The 21,291-nt window shown below is 40.5% G+C and overlaps 1 pseudogene; it reads left to right on the top strand.

Moving 5' to 3' along the window:
* Positions 1-2,082: 2,082 nt before the first annotated feature.
* LOC133763988 (large ribosomal subunit protein uL10-like) lies at positions 2,083-19,811 on the top strand (annotated as a pseudogene).
* Positions 19,812-21,291: the final 1,480 nt, after the last annotated feature.

The following is a 21,291-nucleotide window of genomic DNA, read 5'->3' as shown; positions in this document are numbered from 1 at the left end:
ATGGCCACAACAGCCTGGGCAGGTTGAAGCCCAGAGCCATGAACTGCATCTGTTCTCTCCTGTGGTTGGCAGGGCCCTAAGCACTTGAGTGAATAGCTGCTTCCTTTCTTTCCAAGCGCATTAGTAGGAAGCTGGATTGGGAGTGGAAGAGCTGGGATTTGAACTGGTGCTCTGACCTGGGATGCAGGTGTTAAGCAGTGGCTTAACCCACTGTGCCACAACACTGCCCCCTGAAAGCTCAATTCTTATATTAAATCAAACTGGTCTTGAACCTATAAAGTTAATGACAGTGTGGCAAAGGTAACAAGGAAACCAGCTCTCACACAAGCCTGCAGAACCACAGCAAACAGAGCTATCACAAAAGAAAATGGAAAAAACAAGTTTACAATCCAAAGCACTAAAATACACAAGGAAGTCCAACATTACATGATATGTAAAAGAGACATGAATACGTGTGGATATTGATAACAAAGAACAGCAGAGTCATTCTGTTTAGTTATCTGCTCATCCAACAGCTACTTGCTGAATGCCATCGTGGATCAAGTACTCTTGCAAGTGCTAGGGAATAAAATGATGAACAAAATATTATCCTCCCTCTCATGGACCTAGTGGGGAGGACAGAGAATAGTAAAGTAAATATAAAGTCCGTGATCAGTGACAAGCACCATGAAGAAACATGAAGTTGTATAAGGACACACAAAGTAAAAGACAGGCTGCATAGAGGCATGGATGTTGTTGAGGAGAAACCATAAAAACCTTCCCTAGTAAAGAGAATTCTAGACAGCCACAATACCCACACGTATCAAGTCTCTTTTTATGTGTTTAAGCTATGTGTCCTTGCTTATATGCTTATAGCTCCTTATCATAGGCATGTTAGATTTCTCTCAACTACTATAGCAAGTGCATGGATCGTGGGGTAGGCATCCACATGAATGTTAGAGATTGAGAGGACATCAGGCTTAAGCTGTGTAAGGCTCTAGAGATCAAATGTAAAAAAAAAAAAAAAAAAGCCAGAGGCCTAATTATGTAGAATCTTATAAACCTGATGGCAACTTTAGGCTTTTAAAAATCTAAGTGAACTGCAGAAATGCTGAAGGTTTGTGAGCTAGGAACAAGATGATCTGATTTAACTTTTTGAAGAAATGCGACTGGCTGCTATGTGATGGACTGATTGTAAAGGGGAAAAGGAAAAAAGAAGAGAGATAGAGAGAAGGAAGAAAGGGAGACCTGCTGGCCAATGACTACAGTTATTCTGGCTGGACTTTTTAGTGGTTTCTCTTAAGTGCCACCATACAGACCACAAGAAACACTGGGATCCAGGATTTATTTTCCAGAATGCTAATGGAGTTTGCTGATGCGGTAGCAGAGTGTGACAGAGAAAGAACAATCAATAATACCTTCTCTGTTTTCTTTGAGAACAACTGGAAGAGGGACAGGGCACTGCACCGGGACTCAGCAGAGTAGTGTGTGCCTCTGTGTGTGTGTATGTGCGTGTGTGCGCATGCATGTATCCACACAGACGCACAATTCAGCTTCCGTTTTTCTTGGACATTGTGGTGTTGAGTAGATGGTTGAAAAGATGAGTATAAACTTAGGGGAGAGATTTGGAATGGAGACAAAAGTTTGGCAGTCATCAGAATATAGATGCATTTAAAGCCCTGGTTGGAATAAATCACCTGAGAAGAAATTAGAGATAGAGAAGAAGTCTGAAACCTGTTATTTAAAGATGAGGAACAGAGGTATACATCAGGCAAGGGGAATGATGATGCAAAGCCACTGGGCAGGAGGGGGAAGGAGAGGTGGCATCCCAGAGTCCTGGCGAGCAGTGTGCTTCACACAGGCAGTGGTCAAGTGCATTAAAGCTGCCAAAAGGGGTGGCGAGGTGAGGCTGGTGAGCACCAAATGTGGGGAGGGAATGGCGTTCTGAGGGGGTGGCCATCGACTCACGTTACAGTGGTGAGGACAAGACCCTGGCACATGTTAAGGAGCTCACACATGGCAAGGGAGTGAAGGTAATATATCACTTAAAGAAACTTTGCTGTGAAGGGTATCAGGTTTGAGCAGCAGCTAGAGGAGGTCAGGATGAGGGATAAATGGGTAAAGATGGAGAATATTATGGTATGTTTAATCTGATGGGACTGACATAACAGAGAGGGGAAGTGTCAGTGCAGGAGAGACTGGGAGTGATCACAGGCAGCAATTTTGGCTGAAGGGGCAAAGCAGTATGGATTTTACTGTGCAGAGAGTTGGCTTCAAGTAGGGGTACAACAGCCCCCTCCCACCTATCCATGGCTTTACTTTCAGTTGTGTTGGTTACCTGTAGAGGGTGAGTATAACACAATAAGATCTTTTGAGAGAGGGGAGAAACACTCACACAATTTTTTTAAAGATTTACTTATTTATTTTGAAATTCAGAGTTACGTGGCGGTGGGGGGGTGGGGACAGAGAGAATCTTTCATCCACTGGTTTACTTCCCAGATAGCCACAACAGCCTGCACCAGGCAAGACTGAAGCCCAGAGCCAGGAGCCTCGTCTGAGTCTTTCACTTGGGTGTCAGGGGCCCAAACAGTTGAGCCATTGTCTGCTGTTTCCCCAAGCCATAAACAAGGGGCTGGATCAGAAGTGGAGCAGCCAGAACACTAACTGGTGCCCATATGGGATGGCAGTGTCACAGGCAGTGGCTTTACCTACTATGCCACAACGTCAGCTCCCACATAACTTTACTGCAACATATTGTTATAATTGTGCTATTTTATTGATAGTTATTGCTACCCCATGCCTAACTTATAAACAAATCTTCATTGTAGCTTTATATGATTATGTATAGGAAAAACGTAGGATATATAGGGCTAAGTGATAACCACATTCATGGTCTTCAGGCATCCATGGGGTTCTTGGAATATATCCTCTGTGGGTAAAAGGAGACTCCCATAACTTAATTGTTGGAAGAGGAGGGAAATTGGGATGCATGTATACAATTGAAATATCATCTCTTAGACAGGCTTTCTTAGAAAGCAAGACCAACGGGTACATCATTTGGATGGCACAGATCCCTGAGTTCAAGCATGATGGGAAAGTGAACGCAGCAGTCAGAAATTTCAAACAATGAAGCAGCATGATGCTTGACCATAAAACCTACCACTGCACAGGGACTGCACGAGGAAAACCAAACAGATCACTTGGCACTTGCTTGCCTCAACAGGCAGATCTTCTTTGATGACATACACCCAAAATCTATGCCTTGGAATAGTCTTTAAGAGAGAGGAATGAAGAAAAATTATTTTCTCAGCTCCTGTGCATGTTTTATCTACTGGTTAAAGATTACAGTACAATATAAAGGCTCCTGTACTTCTGAGTCCTGTCATCTGACCCTTTGACTGAGATACCATGCTATACTGTGTGAGTTTCATCAAAGTTTGGAAGCCGTTCAACAATAAAGCTGTGTGACAGTAGCTGAGGAGGGGGGTTTGGTTGCAGGGCAGTATTATAGGTAGGCACTGTGCCTTTCCATTATATTCACCTTCTTTCCTACAATACTGCACATCCATTGTCTGTGTGGGTGTGTGCATGTGTGTACTTGCGTAAGTGTGTGTTGTGAGAAAAGCACAGCTTTTCTCTTCTCCCAAAAGATGAGGAGTAGAAACACAAGTCCAAGCATTCAGTCTCCTTTAAGGTTTTTGCCAATTGTGAACTCCCAGAGCACTTATGCACATGGGGTGAATCATATTGTGTTGTATGCATATTCCACAGAGTAAAATATTAAGAGATGATGGCAATGTTATTAAGCCACTGGGGATGCTGCCCGTGGAAGAGAGTAACACAAGTAATTCAGAGTGAGCTGTTACTGGAAAGAGCAAACCTGGCTTCAACTGGTTGCCTGTATTGTCATGTGAACGCTTTCATACCCATTTCTTTTAGTGTGGTACCATCTGCTGTGAGGCCTTCACCAGCGTTGAGCAGAAGCCGGCACCAAGCTCTTCGACCTCAAGAACTGTGAAGCAAGTGAAATTCTTTGTAAGTAACTCAACTTTGGGTATTTTGTTATAGCAACAGAAAATAGACTGATACACATCTGGAGAAGAGTACTCACCCCACTGCTGGTCCCAGCCCTATTATTGATGCACATCATCTCTCTCCTATTCCATAAGTTCTAGATCTCCTTCACTCACGCATAGCTATTAGGATGGTCAGGGTTCCTTCTCTCCTCCAAGCCGTAACTTATGGACACCTGTTGGGTTTGTGGCTAACGCTCACTGATGGTTGTTTTCCAGCATGAGAGTTCTAAGAAAGCCACAGTGAAGCCACAGTTCTCGTTTACCCATCCCGGTGCTAATTCTGGCTCCTCACGCAAACAAGACCAGTAAGCCCCCCTACTGTTTGAGGAGGATTGCTGCTGGTGACAAAGTGGATGAAGAGAGGGAATGTCATGCTCTCGAGCCATGCTCAAATCTCCTCGCTGGTAGATAGTTCACGAATTTTCCCTTCCTGCTGTTGTCAGAGGCATTAGCTAGACACGACTTGATGACGTCAAACCTACGTTGTCAATCCATTCCTGCTCTCCATCTCTGCCATCAAGGCCCTTTGGACATGCATTGTAGTGGGTGAGGAGCGGACCTGGCTGCAGTCCACTGGAGAAATCGTCTTCCCACCAACTACTGCACAAAGGGTGCACTCTGCTGGGAGTTTGTGTGAAACAGAAAGATTCCCTCTTTTCATGTCCACCCTAGATGTCCACCCACAAACTTCTTCCCTTTGTCTCCTTATTTATAATTCTTTTGTCTTATTCCTTTAAAGGCTCTGATCAATCAGAAACTTATTTTATTCTGGAGCCAGTCTATCTTTTTCTCTAGTAATCTCTTCCCTTAGAAAGATGTGGTTTGGGGCTGGTACTGTGGCACAGGAGGTTAATCCTCTGCCTGCTGCACCAGCATCCCATATGGGCACCAGTTCTATCCCAGTTGCTCCACTTCCTATCCAGCTCTCTGCTGTGGCCTGGGAAATCAGTAGAAGATGGTCCAAGTCCTTGGGCCCCTACACCCGCATGGGAGACCTGGAAGAAGCTCCTGGCTCCTGGCTTCAGATTGGCACAGCTCTGGTCACTGCGGCCATTTGGGGAGTGAACCAACTGTCTCTCTGTCTCTCTCTCTCACTTTCTGTAACTCTACCTCTCAAATAAATAAATAAAAATCTTTAAAAAAAAAGATGCAGCTTAACTAGACCCCAGGGGACTTTTCTTTAGTGTTGTCTGTCATACCTTCAAGATTACAGAACAAAGATCCATTTCCTGTTAGTGCCAAGATTTTGCCCTGGTTGACCTGGGAATAAAGTCAAGTTCCTTTTCCCTCAGTTGGTCATAGCAACTTTCTCACAGCACAGTGAAGTTATAAGTGTGGGTGAGGGGACAGAGTCAGGGTATCAGATACAGATAACATTCACCTATATAGCATGTTTGTATTTCCTAGATATGTTTGAGCTTATTCCCATTATGGATTCCTGCTCAGTATGCCCAGCTTTATAATTTGATTGTTTCCCAACAATCAGTTTATATATATGGGCTATATATTACTGTTCAAAAATATTCACTTTTGTACTCCTTCTCCTTCCCAATTCCACTCATGATTAACTTGGTGTATGCCTTGCTTTGGCCTCAAAGTGGGAAGAATAGATTTTCCTGTGCTTGATTTTGGTTGGTTGTGTGACTTTCTTCAGCCATTGGGATATTAGCAAATATGACTCAAGAAGAGTTTGAAATGTGGCTCTGAGTCTTTCCTCTTGCACCTGCACCAGTACAGGATATAGGCATTTCATTTGCCATGATCAGGTGTTTCATCTCTGCAATGTGCCAATATCTCACTTAGGTTATATTTCCAGTGGAAAGTAGTTCCCCATAGAAAGTCACAGTTTTACTCAAGTACCATAGGTATTTCCTTTGTGACTTCTTGTGGAGCCTGCCAAAAATTTTGTGCACCTTATCTGTCACAGGTCTCCTGGCACCTGAATGCTATAGCCTAAGGGACAGAGCAGTACGCACCACAATCTGAAGCAGCTGCCACCTTCCCTGCCACCGTATGGATGACTCAATAAATGTTCTCCAGCAAAATTCCCAATAAAAGTATTTTACTTCCAAAACCCAGTTTCCCATATTGCCTCTGCAAAACAGCCTCTTGTTTGGTGGCATAGGATACAAAGCACAGCCAACTGCACTGTACAATGTAAATATCTTATTTCATCTGGCTATACATTTATTAAGTGGCTCATAAACAGCAGAAAATTATTTTTCACAGTTCTAGAGACTTGGACATCCAGGATCAATGCACCAGCAGATCTGGTATCTGGTGAGGACCTGCTCCTAGATCATAGATGACTGTCTTCCCGCTGTGTCCTCATATGGTGGAAGGGACAAGGGTCTCTTTGGGTCTCTTTTATATGGGTATTAATTTCATTCATGAATGTGTCATTCTGATGACTTAATCACCTGTTAAAGGCCCCACTTCCTAATACCATCAACTGATGTGTGTGGGAGGGATCAACATATAAACAATATCATATAGAATATTCTGAATAATAGAATACCTAAAATCTGATATGTCGTGCTTCTGAATTTACGTGATTTTTTTTTACTTCTTGTTCTGTGGGAGGGGTGTGTGTGTGTTCAGTATGCATATGTAGACAAATCAATGTTATATATAATATGGTACACACACAAGTGTATGTGTTGTACTCAGGGGTTGATGCGTATCACTCACAATGTGAGCCAGTCTGGTGCCAGTCGGTGAACTGTCTGTTATTATGACTAAAGGGTAAAAGGAGTTATTGGAAATCTGAAGGGGCTGGTGTTTGGCCTAGTGGTTAAGGGGTGAAGATGTCATTTTGGACACCTTATCCTGTATCAGACTGGAAGTGCCAATATCTTGCCCTGTGGAGCTTGCCATACATTTTGTGCACTTTATCCATCACAGGTCTCCTGGCACCTGAATGCTATAGCCTAAGGGACAGAGCAGTACGCACCACAATCTGAATCAGCTGCCACCTTCCCTGGTACCTCTGGGAATAAAGTAAAATTCCTTTGAATTTGATACTAATTCTAGCTCTGCTTACGATTCCCGTTTCTTGCTGATGCAGACCCTGGGATGGCTCAAATAGTTCCATCCCTGCCACCCACATCAGAGACTCGATTGAGTTCTGGATCCTGGCTTCAGCCTGGCATAGCCCCAGCTATTGCAGGAATTTGGAAAATAAACACGTTTATAGATGATCTCCCCGTTTCTGCCTCAGCCTCTCTGTCTCTGCTTTTAAGACAATAAAAGTCAATAAAAATTAAATGAAAGCAAGCAAAACAAAATTATCAAAAGAAAGAATGATAGTTTATTTTAAAAAATTAAAGAAAATTTCTAGAGTGATGTGTGAAATAGCCATCCACAAGAATGGAAGAACAAATCAGTTAGAAGAAGAGAGTGACATTAGCAAGATGGGAGACCAGGAAGTGCCAGGATCTCATTCCCATGGAAACAAAACACAATTAGACATCAGCTAAAATAATTTTATATAAGCGCTCTGGAGAAGAGCCAAATAGCCACACACATCCACAATGTACTCAATCATGAAAATCCCACACTCAAAATGAAAGGAGATTTCATGGCATGTTCACTTCCCCTTGTCCCGTGTCTTCCTGGTACAGCACACTTGGAACCAGCACAGTTTGAGGTCTCCCCTTGTCCCGTGTCTTCCTGGTACAGCACACTTGGAACCAGCACAGTTTGAGGTCTCCCTGTCTCAGGGGGAGGGAATAGAGTGGACCCTACACATGAAGCTTTAACTTGTCCTACACGTGATCTCTCTGTGCCTGACAAAGTGCTAACAGGGAAGCATGGAGTAGCTTAGACCTCAGGCTGGGGAAAGCTGCAGGGGTGAAATGCAAGCCCATGGATCCCTGGGGCAAGAGATTACAGATGGACACATACAAAAGAACAGCTAAGACCTTGGAAGGAGCCTGGCGTAGACCATGTGAGCAATTAGGAGACCCACCCACCCACAGGGCCCTGCATTGTGGTGCAGTGGGTTAAGCTTCCAACTGCAATGCTGACATCCCATATGAACACCGGTTCAAGTCCTGCCTATCCAGCTCCCTGTGAATGCTTCTGGGAAAACATTGGAAATGGCTCAAATGGTCGGGCCCCTGTCAACCACATTGGAGACAGATGGAGTGCCAGGCTCATGGCTTCAGCCTGGCGCAGATCCGGCCCTTACCATTGTGGACATGTGAAGAGTGAACCAGAGAATGGAAGATCTCTCCCTCTCTCTCTGCAACTCTACCTTCCAAATAAAAAAAAAAAAAAAGTCATCTATGCACAGCCATGCACACAGAGAAATTAAAAACAGAATAACTGCTTGGGCCCTGCACCCACATGGGAGACCAGGAGAAGCACCTGGCTCCTGGCTTCGGATCAGCGCGGTGCGCCGGCCACAGTGGCCATTGGAGGGTGAACCAATGGTAAAGGAAGACCTTTCTCTCTCTCTCTCTCACTGTCCACTCTGCCTGTACAAACAAAAAAAAAAAAAAAAAAAAAAAACAGAGTAAAACAAAACACAACATAAAGTACCAATACTACCTATACACACACACACAGGGAAAATAAACCCTGAAAAGTTTTGAGAACTTTAATCTTCAACCTTGGTTGCTCTCAAGAGCTAGAACATGACCTGCTAAAAAGTGAAGGCCTTCCATTGTGTGGAGCAAGTATAGGAAGACTTAAAGAGATGCATTTTTCCCACAAGAACAATTACTTTAAATACACTCGAAGAGATAAAAGAAAGCACAAGAATCTTTGGGAAATAGGAGAAAATAGAATACAAGCAAAATTAAAATAGCAGTGAAGGGTTAAGAATTATTAAAGAGGGAGCCTGGCGTTGTGGCGTAGCAGGTAAAGTCCACACCTGCAATGCTGACATCCCATATGGACACTTGCTCAAGTCCCAACTGCTCCTGCACTCATGAGTGAGACCAGAAGAAGCTCCTGGTTCCTGGCTTCAGCATGGCCCAGCCCTGGGCATTGTGGCCACCTGGGGAATGAACCAGTGGATGGAAGATTTTCTCTCTCTCTCTCACCCTCTCTCTCTCTCCCTCTCTCTCTCTCTCTGTAACTCTGACTTTCAAATAATTTTTTAAAGGAATTTTTCAAGAAAACAAGGAGATAATGACTGAATCTAAAAATTTACTAGAGGAATTCAACACCAACCTCTAACACCAAAAGAAAAAAAATCAGTTAAGTTGAAGGTAGGTCATTCAAAATCATTGAGTCTGAGAAGTTGAAGTAACTACAGCCTAAGTGACTGAAGGGACACCATCAAGACCAATATGCTTAATTTGGGAGTTTACAGACGAGAGAGAGAGGGGGGAGAGAGAGAGAGAGAGAGAGAAAGGAAGGAAGAAAGGAAGGAAGGGAGAGAGGAAGGAAGGAAGGAAGGGCAGAAGGAAGGAAGGAAGGAAGGAAGAAAGGAAGGAAGGAAGAAAGGAAGGAAGGGAGGGAGGAGCATAAAGCTTATTTGATGAAATAATGGTTGAAAACTTTCTGTACTTGATACAATGCATAGATAGAGGAACTCAAAAGGGTCCCTGAACTCTTAAGTGTAAAAATTCAAATAGACCCACACCAAGACACACTATAACAAACTTTCAAAAGTCAAAGACAAAGACAAAGAGAGAATCATAAACTCAGTGACAGACAAGGAATCCTCAATAAAATTACCAGTAGATTTCTCAGCAGAAACCTTGAAATCCAGAAGGCAGAGGGATGATAATAAAGTGCTGAAAGCAGAAAGCTAGGCAAAAATTCTATGTTCAAAAATACAGTTATTCAAAAATACAGTTATTCAAAAATACTGTTATTCAAAAATACAATTATTCAAAAATACTGTTATTCAAAACTGATAGAACAATTAAGACATTTCCAGATAAACACAAGCTGAGGGAGTTCATGACCACTCATCATGTCTTCCCTGGAAGAAATGCTAAAGAGGATCCTGTGAGTTCAAAAGAAAGGACGATGAACAATAACCCAGGACAGAAGAATGTGCAAGGCTCTTACATAGCAGTAGACAGATAGACATTTACAAAATGAGTGATTTGGTCTGTAACTATGCTTTTTATTCTTTTACATGCAGAATAAATCGTAAGTCTAAAAATATAAATAATTATACATTTTTATTGAGTATATAATGTGTAAAGAGTTAATTTGCAAGACAAAAACATAAAGTGGGATGGGTGGGGCTGCAGAGGGCTTAGTTTTTTTTTGCAATTAGAGTTAAGTTATTATCAGTTTACAATAGATTGCTATAACTTCAAGATGTTGTATTTAATCTCCATGGTAATCACAAAGAAAACATAACACACAAAAAAATTAGAAAGCAATCAAAATGTCAGTACAAAAAATCAAATAGACATAAAGAAGGGCAAGAATGGAAGAAATGAGTGGTAAAATGTTATAAAACATGGAGGATACAAATCAAAAATTGTAATAGTAAGTATTTATCAAAATTACTTTATATGTGTTAAACTCTTTAATCAAAAGACATAGATTGAAAGGAGAGAAAAAGAAAACAAAAATAAAAAACAGAATCCATGTATATACTGTCTTCTAGAGACTCAGTTGAGATCCAAGGGTCTCATATGTTGAAAGTGAAAGGATGAAAAAAATTAATCTAAAGAAACAACAACTGAAGAAGAAGAGGGGTGACTATATTAGCATCAGACAAAATGGGCTTCACAGTAGAATCCCTTTATCCAAGGTCTCACTTTCTGCGGCTTCAACTGACCTGTAGATAACTGTAGCCAGAACACATTACATGGGAAATTCCAGAAATAAAAAATTCACAAGTTTTCAGTTGTGTACCATTTTTGGTACCGTGATAAAATCTTATGTCAACCACCCCATCCTACCTGGGATCTGAATCATCTGTTCACCATTTAGTAGACGTCTCAATTATCAGATAGATTACTGCTGCACTCCAGTGTTTGTGACCCAACAACTACATCATTTATCTCACTTAACTCATCATGGAGGCATCATGTCATCACATCATCACAAAAACAAGAGTCAGTACAATGCAATAATAGAAACACAAACACAGTATATATAGAATTTGGTACTATCTGTGATTTCAGACACCCACCGGAGACTTTAAAATCTATGCTCTGTGAAAAGGAGAAATATAGTAGTTCAGTAATACATATAAGAGACACAAAGGAAATTGCAAAGTGACTCAAGGGTCAATGCACTAGGATGATAAAGTAATTATAAACATGCATGCCCCAAACATCAATGCTCCAGTGTATAAAATGAACATTGAAGAACTGAAGGGAGAAAAGATAGCTCTTAAATAATAGTGGGACATTCAAATACCCCACTTTCAATGGTGTATAACATAGCCAGACAGTAGATCGATAAGGAGATAGAGGACATGAATACACTATAGATCAATTGGAGTTAGTAGATGTATTCAAAGTACTTTGCCTAACAATTGCATAATATGTATTTTTCTTAAGTGCATATGTTACATTCTCCAGGATAGACCATGTATTAGACCACATAACAAGTCATAACAATACATTTAAAAACATTGAAACTATACAAAGAATCTTTTCTGATCACAATGGAATGACATTAGAAAATTAACAACAGAAAGAAAACAAATTCACAAATATGTGGGAATTAAGCAACATACTCTTTTTTTTTTTAATTTCATTTTTTTTTTTGACAGGCAGAGTGGATAGTGAGAGAGAGAGACAGAGAGAAAGGTCTTCCTTTGCCGTTGGTTCACCCTCCAATGGCCACTGCGGCCGGCGCATTGTGCTGATCCGAAGCCAGGAGCCAGGTGTTTCTCCTGGTCTCCCATGCACTTGGGCCATCCTCCACTGCCTTCCCAGGCCATAGCAGAGAGCTGGCCTGGAAGAGGGGCAACCGGGATAGAATCCGGCGCCCCAACCGGGACTAGAACCCGGTGTGCCGGTGCCGCAAGGCCGAGGATTAGCCTGTTAAGCCACGGCGCTGGCTAGCAACATACTCTTATACAATCAAAAAGTAACAGAAGAAATCACAGAGTAAATCAGAAAATATCTTGAGACAAATGGAAATGAAAACAAAACATCCTAAGACATCAGGAATGAAGCGAAAGTAGTGCAAATATAAGAAGGATATTTATAGCTGGAAGTGCTTACTTTAAAAAAGAATAAGATCTTACATCAACAACTTAACTTTCTACCTTAAGGAATTAGAAAAAGCTAAACAAACTAAACACAAAGCCAGCAGATCGTAGGGGATAATAATGATAAAAACAGCAAAAAATATATAATAGAAAAAAATAGAGAAAAATCAATGAAATAAAAAATTTGCTTTGAAAAGATCAACAAAATTTTCAAATAACTTGGTAAAATTGAAAAATAAAAATGAGAAATGACTCAAATAACTAAATTTAGAAATAAAAGTAAGAATATTACTACTGACTACTGATCTTAGAGAAGTAAAAGTGATTATAAGTAATACTAGTAGCAAGTATACATTAACAAATTGGATTACCCAAATTAAATGAAAAGAAAAATCTGAGAAACACACAGACTAAATGGATTAAATAATGAATAAATACAAAAGCAGGCAAAAAAAAAAAAAGCTTGCTAATAAGGATACAGATTCAACAATAAACAACATTCTAACAAAGAAAAGCCCTGTAACTGATGAGTTTCATTGAATTTTACCAAACATTAAAAAAATAAAATTAACACCAGTGTTAATCAAACTCTTCCAAAAAATTGAAGAGCAGGGAATACTTTCTAATTCATTAAATGAGACCAACATTACCCTATACCAGAGACAGATAAACACATTACAATAGAAAATTACAGAGGTGGAGCAAGATGGAATCTGAGTAAGACACTCCAGCAATCTCCCCACAGAGATACCAACTTGAAAAGCTACCCATGCATCAAGTGACTTCTCAAGGGCCAAAGCCCAGTGAGTGAACACAGTGCCTGATTTTAGTGTCATAATAACCACAGATGCATTGAAGAAGGCAGTAAGGGGAACTGCTACATCTCCCCTTCCCTAGCTACAAGTCATGAAGTGGAGAGAGATGCTATTGGAGGGTGGAGAGAAAGGGAATAAATTTCAGACCTTAGATTGAACATCTAGGACCACAGCAGTTAATGAAATCAGAAGTCAAATGCGGCCCCACAAACTATACCAACACCAGCAGACTGAGCTTTTGACCAAGGGCGCATGTTCACCACTCCCAGTTGTGGGCAGACAACAAGGAACATGACTCCAGTCACAAGGGAGTAGGGAAATAAAGTGAGCAGGGTACTGTATCTTGGATCTGACAAACCCATCATTGTGCAGATACTAAGGATCTCTTCCCATTTGTTGTCTGCAAATGGAGACCCAGAACCTGCCATGTTTCCAAATAGAGACCCTTGGCTCCAGACAATTGGACTTATTGTGCCCATCATCACTTATGCTATAGCCTCAAGTTGCTAATCCACCTCAGCAGCAGGCAGTCCATAGCAAAGTGACCCTTGGCCCTACTCCATGCTGTGCTCATCTTGGGGGATCGTAGGATTTATCTGTGATCTAGTATTTCAGCATAAGTAGCTGGAAGACGTGTTACTCTATTCCTCGCCCAAATCCAGGTAGTATAACATGGAGAGAGTAATTTCTGCATAAGGGAAGAAAAGGTGGGTGGGTACCAAGACATTGCATAGAAACCATGTCAGGAGCTGCAAAGACATTTTCCTGCCAAACTTGGGCCAATGCTACTGTGAACCTACTCACACCACTGCTGACATGGGTACCAATTTGTTCCCTCCAGGACTTCAGGCCAGCAGTCCCACAACTGTAGCTATAGTAGACTAAGGGCTGCTATTCCTAGGACTGTAGATCCTGCTGCACAATCTGCTTCTGAGTCTCGTGCATCCCGCTGGATGAAAGGAGTACTCCATGCCCCTGCTACCACCGTCATCAACCGCTGTGCAAGAACATATCCAGAAACCATGCTACAGCATCCAGTGAGAAATAAAGCTGAAGAGCCAACCGAATCAACACTTAATGACACATCTTTGGGACAAAGCTGTTTTACCATGAAAACCACTCATTAAAAGTGATGCAAACAACTAATCTAGCAGATGCACAAATGCCAACACAAGAACATAGGAAGTACGGAAAAACAAGGAAATATGATGCACCACAATAATACTTTAGTAAAGACTCCAAAAAAGGAGATTGATGAAATGTCTCATAATGAATTCAAAGATTAATTATAAAGATGCTCAAAGAGATAAAAGAGAATACAGACGACAGTTGAATGAAATCAGGAAAACAATGCAGGATAGGAATGAGAAATTTAGCAAGGAGATAGGGGTCTTGAATGAAGAATTTAGTATGTCAAATGAAAAATAAAGTTGAGAATGTCAACAGACTAGAAAAAGCAGAGGGATGAACACCTGAACTTGAAAACAGCTCTTCCAACATATCCTGGAGGGGGAAAATATTAAAAAGAATGAAGACAAAAAAAATGAAGACAGCTGCTCAAACCGTAGGTCCAAAGTGAACAAATATTTGAATGGCAAGCATTAAGAGAGGAAAAGAGCCTTGGAGAACGTATTCAGTGACATAACAGCTGAGAGCTTCTCCAATATAGAGAAAGATATGGTCATCCAAGTTCAGGAGATCCTTAGAACTCCAAACAGACAGGATCAAAAACAATCTTCACAGTGACCCATTATAGTCAAAAGTACCATAGAAAGAGAAAATGCTAAAATTTATGAGAAAAGTGCCAGTTCATGATTAAGGAATAAGAGCAGATTTTTCTTTTATTTCTTTTTTTTTTATTTAGAGAGAGAGAGAGAGGTCTTCCTTTCATTGGTTCACTCCCCAAATGGCTGCTACAGCTGGAGCTATGCTGATCTGAAGCCAGGAGCCAGGTGCTTCTTCCTGGTCTCCCATGCAGGTGCAGGGGCCCAAGCACCAGGGCCATGCTCCACTACCCTCCCAGGCCATAGCAGAGAGCTGGACTGGAAGAGGAGCAACCAGGACCAGAACCTGGTGCCGCAAGCGGAGGATTAACCAAGTGAGCCATGGCGCCGGCCCCTAAGAGCAGATTTTTCAACAGAAACCTTACAGGTGGGAAGGGAATGGAATGATACATTCTAACCTGAAAGACAATAGCTGCCAATTAAGAATAATTTTCCCAGGGAAGTTGTCATTAATAAATGAAGAAGAAATGAAGACTTTCCAAGAAAGCAAAGGCAGGGGAACGTCATTACCATCAGACCACCCATACTTAAGGAAGTCTTACACACCAAAGCAAAAGGAGGGTAATAACCATCTTGAAGACATGTGGACACAGAAAATCCACTCAAAAAAACAAGGGGCATTCAAAACAAACAGGAATTTTTTAGGTGATTAGAACAAGTCATTATTTATCAATTATAGTCTTGCATATAAATGGGTTAATTTTCAATTATAAGACAGAGACTGAAATGCTTTAAAAAATAAGACCCAAGGATATGCTACCTGCAAGAAACTCACTTCACCAGTACAGACACATACAGTCTGAAAGTAAAAAAAAAAAAGATATTCCACACAAATAGCAACCAAACGCAAGCAAGAGTAGCTATACTTATATCAGACAAAATAGAATTTAAATGAAGAGAGACAAAGAAAATTAGCATGGAATGATGAAGGGATAAATTGAACAAGAAGGTATGATAATTTTAAGTATCTATGCACCTAATGGTTGTGCACACACTTTTACAAAACAAACATTCTTAAGTGTAAAGGGAAAGATAATTTCAAAAATAATAACAGTGGGAGACTTCAATATCCCACATTCATAAATGGATAGAACATTCAGACAAAAAAAATGACAAGGATACATCAGAATAAAATTAAACTATAGACCAAATGGACATAGAAATCTAAAGAACATTGTATTTAACAACTTAGAATAAGCATTCTTTTCATTACTGCATGCAACATTCTCTAGAGTAGATCACATATTAGGCTATACAAAAAAGTCTCAATAAATTCATATTATGTTTGTTTATGAGCATAATTAAATAAAAATAAAAATTACAACCATAGGAACTCTAGAAATTATACAAATATATGGAGAAGGAACAACATGCTCCTGAACGAACAATAGGTCATCATGAAGAATCAAAAGGGAAACTTAAAAATTTCTTGAAACTACTGAAAGTGAAAATGCAATATACAAAAACGTACAGGACTTACCAAAAGCAGTCCTAATATCCAATGAGCAACTATATTAAAAAAAAAAAAATAGAAAGATCTCTAACAACCTAATGAAGCATCTTGGGAAACTGGAAACGCAAGAACAAACCAAAGCCCAAAGCAGCACAAGGAAAGAAAGAAGAAAGATCAGGGCAGAAATAAATGAAATAGAAACTAAAAAGCATATGATCACTTCACTATATGCAGAAGTGTTCAATAAAATTCAACATTCATTCATGATAAAGGCCATGAACAAACTAGGAATAGAGAGAGCAAGCTTCAACATAAAAGACTATATATGACAAACCCACAGCCAACTTCGTATTGAATGTAGAAAACTAAAAACACTTCTTCTAAAATCTGGCACCAGCCAAGAATATCTGCACTCATTGCTCTAATTCCATATAGTACCATGTGTTTTTATCACAGCTATTAGGCAGGAAAAATAAATAAGAAGTATAAAATCAGGAAAGGTTGGGGAGAGAATGTGAGGAGTGAGATTAGACAGTCAGGTTGGTCCCAGTGAAAATTGAGGGTGTAAAATGTTTGCTTCCCCCAAAAGTTATATTTACCAAGGTGAAAATTGCCTGCCCCACCCCTTGGGAGCTTCCTTCCAGTCTTAGTGGGGATTCTACCCTCCTGAGCTAACAGTTTATTGTGAAAACAAGTTACCTATCCCACCTTTCAGGATGGCTTTTTGTTTTATGAGCAAGACAGGTAAATAAAATTACAAATCAAATCTTTTGATGGGTTTTGACCCCACCTTGTAACTAGTTATTATCATTTTCCCCCAAAAATTGTACTTAAAAACCCCACTACCACCTGCCCCTTTGAGTTTTGCCTCTCTTGGAGTGTCCCTCCAGGCCATTCTGGCTAAAGGTTTCTAACTGAAATAAATCTTGATTTTTTTGTTTGCTTTGAACAAAAATTAGGAAAGAAAGAAGTAACATTATTCCAAATATAGAGAAACTTAAAGATGCTTTCAAGAAACTATTAGAACTGATAAACCAATCCAAAAAAGTTGTAGAAAACAAAGTCAGCACACAAAAATCAGTAGTAGTTTTATACAATAGCTAATTCACTGAGAAATATAAAAGCAATTCCATTCACAACAGCTACAAAAATTAAATACATTGCAATAAATCAAATCAAGAATTTGAGACATCTGCAATGAAAATTGCAACATACTGAAGAAAGAAATTGAAGAACACACACACACACAAATGGAAAGACTTCCCATGTTCATGGATTGGAAGAATTGATATTGATAAAATATCCGTATTACCTAAGTGATTTATGGATTCAACACAATCTCAATCAAAATATCACAGATGTTCTTTACAGAACTAGAAACAAATCCTAAAATTCATATGGAAGCACAAAACACCCTGTTATAGCCAAAGCAATCTTGAATAAACAGAACAAAGCTGGCAGCGTCATACCTGATTTCAAGACATACTGCAGAGCTAGGTGTAATCAAAACAGCATGATAGTGACATAAAAACAAACATAGGCCAACGAAAAACAATAGAGATCCCAGTAATGAATCAAATGATCATTGACAACGATGTCTAATACACATTCTAGAGAAAGCACAGTTTCTTTAGCAACTGATGCTGGGAAAACTGGATAATCACACACAGTAGATTGAAACAATACTCCTAACCTCCCACTTTATACATAAATCAACTAAAAACTGACAAAATATCTGAATGTAAGATGTGAAACTATGAAAGTACTTGAAGAAAATAGAGAAACTTTTCAAGATAGTCAATGGTTTTATTTATTATTTTTTTGGGAAAGGACCCCAAATGCCTTGGCAACAATAGTAAAAATAGAAAAATGAGATTATATCAAACTATGAAGTTTCTGCACAGCAAAAGAAACAAACAATAGAATGAAAAAAGAAAATGAATGGGAGAAAATATTTGAAAACTATGCATCTGACATATATATATAAAGAAGTCAAAAAACCTCTACAATAAAAATACAACCCGGCTAAGAAATGGGTAAAAGAGCTGCACAGACATTTCTCAGAACAAGAAATAATAATGACAGAGAAATATATGGAAAATTCAACTTCTTCAGCAGCTATCAGGGAAATTTAAATCAGAACCACAGTGAGGTATCATGTCACTCCAGTTAGAATGGCTATTATCACAAAGCAAAAATAATTAATGCTGGTGAAAACGAGAAGAAAGTGGGCCCTTATACACTATTGGTGAGAATGTAAATTAGTATACCCGTTACAGAGAACAATATAGAAGTTTCTCAAAAAGCTAAAACTAGGGGCCGGCACAATGGCACAGTAGGTTAATCCTCCGCCTGCTGTGCTGGCATCCCATATGGGTGCTGCCGGTTCTAGTCCTGACTGCTCCTCTTCCAATCCAGCTCTCTGCTTTGGCCTGGGAAAGCAGTAGAAGATGGCCCAAGTGCTTGGGCATCTGCATCCACGTGGGAGACTAGGAAGAAGCTCCTGGCTCCTGGCTTCAGATCAGCGCAGTTCTGCCTGTTGTGGCCATTTGGGGAGTGAACCAACAGAAGGAAGACTTTTCTCTCTGTCTCTCCCTCTCACTGTCTGTAATTCTACCTCTCAAATAAATAAATAAAAATCTTTAAAAAGATAAAAATAGATCTACCATATGACCCAGCTACCCCACATCTGGGTGTATATCTGAAAGGAGTTAAATTAGCATGTGAAAGAGATGCATGCATTCTGATGTTCCCTGAAGCACTATTCCCAATAGCCAAAATCAATGGATGAAGAAGGAAGATGTGCTTACATATGCACAGTAGAATACTACTCAGTCTTTAAAAAATGGCTTCGTGCCGTGATGTGTAAGAGCATCTGGAAAATAACCCGGCCCTAGAGAACCTCCTGCCCCATATCCTGGGAACGTGGGCTTTGCCTTCACCAAGGAAGACCTCACTGAGATCAGACGTACGTTGGCCAATAAGGTGCCAATGGCTGCTGATGTTGGTGCCACTGTCCCTGTGACGTCACTGAGGCAGCTCAGAACACTGTTCTGGGGCCTGAAACGTCTTCCTCTTGCCAGGCTTTGGGCATCACCACTAAAATCTCTAGGGGCATCATTGCAATCCTGAGCTATGTGCGGCTGCTAAAGATTGGAGACCAAGTGGAGCCAGTGAGACCACAGAGCTGCTCACTCTGAACATCTCGCCCTTCTCCGTGGGGCCAGTCATCCAGCAGGTGTTCAACAACAGTTGCAGCCACAACCCTGAAGTGCAGGACATCACAGAGGAAAACGCACCCTGGCTTCCATTCGCTGCCATTGCTATCCGCGGATTGGTTACCTGACTGTTGTATCCGCGTCCCATCCTATCATCAACGAGTACAAGCAGGCCCCGGCTTTCTCTGTGGCGCCTGAGTCCACCTTTCGCTTGCTCTAGAAGTCAAGGCTTTCCTGCCCGATCCATGTGCTGCTCTTGCTGCTGGGGCAGTCCTGGGGAAGGCTGAGGCCAAGGAAGACTTGGGAGTCAGATGAGGATGTGGGATTAGTCTTCAACTAATTACCAAAAAGCAGCCAACTCAGCCAGATTTATTTGCAAACTAAGGAGATAAAGTCTAACTTCTCTTAAAAAAAAAAATGGCTTCCTGACATTTGTAGTACAGTGGATGGAACTGGAGTTCATTATGGTAAGTGAACTATAATAGATTCTGAGAGACAAATACCATATGTCTTTTCTCATGCATATAAGTGAAAAACTAGTTGATCTGAACTTAGAACAGTGCTTACTAGAAGTTGTGAAAGTGGGAGGAGATAGGGTAGAAGGAGACTGGATAACAGATGCCTTACACAGTGAGATGGAAAAAACATGTTGTACTAGTCCCTAGTATAGCAGGACTTCCAAGTTTATTGTTGGGACCACATAATAGGTTCTTTTTTTTTTAATTGTTGTTAATCTGAAAAAAAAAAAAAAAGCCACGTCATGCATAAGAGAAAAATGCTAAATGACCTAATTATCAAATTCACAGACATTAGGAAACATGAAGTGATAGAGGATATGTTAAATGACAGAGTCAAAAATCCAGAAAGATCTTGGCTAGAATAAAGAGCAAGGATTAAATAAGATGTAACTGAATAGTGATGAAATGTGAAGTTGCACACTTGGTCCAAACCACCGACTGTGCGTAATGAGGCTGAGGCTGACGTGAACACATAGTTGCCTGCATGAGAAACGTGTAGTGGTTTTAGTGAAGTGTTTGCTCAGTCACAGTTACTAGAGTGATGAGACTGCCGAGAGCAAGTCATTTTCTGTGGCATTAATTTATTTCCTATCCTGTGCCCCTATCACATTGGATCACACTGTCTTGATTTCTATACCTAAACTTAAGTCTGAAAAATCTGGGGCTAGGGTTGTGGCATAGCAGGTTCAGCTGCTGCCTGCATTGAATGCAGGTTCGGGTCCTAGATGTTCCACTTTCAATCCAGCTCCTTGCTAATGTGCTTGGGAAGGCAGCAGACCATGGCCAGAGGGCTTGGGTCCCTGCCCTCGTAGGAGACTCTGATGGAGTTCTAGGCTCCCAGCCAACTCCAGGCTACTGACCAAAGTCTGACCCAGCTGGTGAACCTGGTGAATTCTGCAGTTTTTTTTTTTAATTTCTTTCTTTTTTTTTTTCACATTTAAACTTTTATTTAATGAATATAAATTTCCAAAGTACAGCTTATGTGTTACAATGGCTTCCCCCCTCCCATAACTTCCCTCCCACCGGCAACCCTCCCCTTTCCCGCTCCCTCTCCCCTTCCATTCACATCAAGATTCATTTTCAATTCTCTTTATATACAGAAGATCAGTTTAGTATATATTAGGTAAATATTTCAACAGTTTGCCCCATATAGCAACACAAAGTGAAAAAACTACCATTGGAGTACTAGTTATAGCATTAAATAAGAGTGTACAGCACATTAAAGACAGAGATACTACATAGTATTTTTTTAAAATTAATTAATTTTCTATGCCATTTCCAATTTAACACCAGGTTGTTTTT

Source organism: Lepus europaeus, chromosome 7 (genome assembly GCF_033115175.1).
Source record: "Lepus europaeus isolate LE1 chromosome 7, mLepTim1.pri, whole genome shotgun sequence".
Lineage (NCBI taxonomy): Eukaryota > Metazoa > Chordata > Mammalia > Lagomorpha > Leporidae > Lepus > Lepus europaeus.
This window is presented reverse-complemented; position numbering and strand designations above follow the sequence as displayed.